We start from the raw sequence: 2110 nt of genomic DNA on the forward strand, positions 1-2110 counted from the left end.
AATCCATATGCTTTGCTAATTAGAGATACAAAGATCAAGCTTTTCTCTGTTTTCTTGGTGACATTTAACCGTATGAAGTTCAGGTCCTATATTACGTCGATATATGTATGGAGGAGGTAATAATAATATTCTATATATATATATGTGTATGATGTTTGAGAAATTTTTCCAATTGATAAAATAAATTAAAGTGAGGAGGGTGTGGATTCTGATTCTCCATGTTTGAGTTGTAGTCCCCCTTTAATGTACTATGTTATCGGCATTATTATGAATTTCCTTTGAAGTTGTCCTGTTTTATAAAACTTCAAATTCTATAATCTTCAAATAATTGTGCATAGGCAATTACAAACTCTCGTTTTTTCTCTAGCCGTTTTACGTAGATCTTAATTCAATGCTGCTACTATATATATACACATCTCCAAGTGACAATGTGCTAAGCCTTTTGGACTCGCAACGCCAACTGAAATTAAAATTGGAATGACAGAAACCAAGCTAATTCATCAATTTTACTAAACGATGATTGGCCTTGATGACATAACTAGTTAGTTACGATTTTACTTCTAGCTAAGACAAATTGCACAGGGTGTTTACATTAACTTACTAAAGTTAAGATGCAATTAATGATATAGCAATGCATATCAATCAATCATGATTAGGTGACAGAAGTCTGTATACAAATACATGTCATGCATCTATTGATTCGATATACACATATATCGGGTTGCAGGAAAATATTTACCTCTTTCAGCGACATAAAACATGTCTACGCTACGGAATTCTAAAAATGTGTCTCATTGATCGACCACTTTGGGGGTAGATTATATCACAAACGTACGTTTTGGGATATGAAAGAATTTCAAGGTTCCAAGTTCCATTGATTTATAGAGCCAATATTTAGATACATAAAAAATAATTTTAACCATGCTTAAAACCGGTGTAATGTTTTGCCAAAGGGGGTTAGGCCCTTCCTAATCTGGCTCCACCCCTGGTTACATCTACGCCCCTTTTGCAATTGAGTGACAGTAACGTTGCCTGAACTACAACTTGTTTTGTAACAGTGATTCAATTGATGGTTCAATCGACAAAGACATGAGTTATAAACTCCATTGAAAATCTCCCAAAGTCCAAAAGAAAAAAGATATTTTTCCCTGTCACTATTCAATTATTATGAGTACAAAGATATTTTTGATCATCTACTTATCCTCAAAAAGGGGAATTGCTTTACGGCTCCGTGAAGAACCCACCAAGAGGGTATATTATTGTTTACTAATGCACGTTTACAAGACATTGCTGTACAAGCATTGGTATTGCGACTTTGGATAACCTTGGGAGAATTACTTTCTTATGCCAAGGAATTTAGTAAAAATAATAGCCAAAAGATAAAAGGATAGGGGTATTGATGGACCAATGGTTAACAAGGCCAACAATCAACCAAATTAAATAGGTTATCGATATGATTCAAGTGAATTGTGAAGGCATTTGAAAGTTTATCAGCATTGCTTGATGAGTTCGGTGTTAAAAGGAACACTTTTTCAAGTTTAGGAACTAAAATGGACAGTGCTATTTTTTTTTTATGTGTCAAAACGAGCAGACTATAACTAACACCATCCGCGAACGAAGATTTGTGGAGGAAAAGAAAATGTTAATAGGGTTTGCCCAAAAATGGGCAAACTACATTTTCATAAATCTTTTTTAATAGTTTGCCCATTTGCTGACAAACTACTTTTATTTCGCAAATTATAATTCTTTCACTGAGAGATTCGATGATAACTGATTAAACATCACACTATTAATATTCCTGAACGTATTGTCACATCAATTTTTGAGAAATGGTATAACTTTTTGACTTATAAAATATGTGTTATTATTCACTCCATTTTATCTCATTCATCACCAGCAAATATGTGTTATTATTCACTCCATTTTATCTCATTCATCACCAGCAACATTCATTATTCACGCAATACTTTCTTTTTTCACAAATGTCACACCCCCGGTTTTTCACTGCGTCCAACCCCGCTAGGGAGTTGGTTTTAGAGAAAATGGGTTTTTCCAATTAAAGTGACGTTTTGAAAAGGGATTACTTTACTTACAGAGTCGCCACTTGGAA

This window comes from Capsicum annuum, chromosome 8, assembly GCF_002878395.1.
Source record: "Capsicum annuum cultivar UCD-10X-F1 chromosome 8, UCD10Xv1.1, whole genome shotgun sequence".
Classification (NCBI taxonomy): Eukaryota; Viridiplantae; Streptophyta; class Magnoliopsida; order Solanales; family Solanaceae; genus Capsicum; species Capsicum annuum.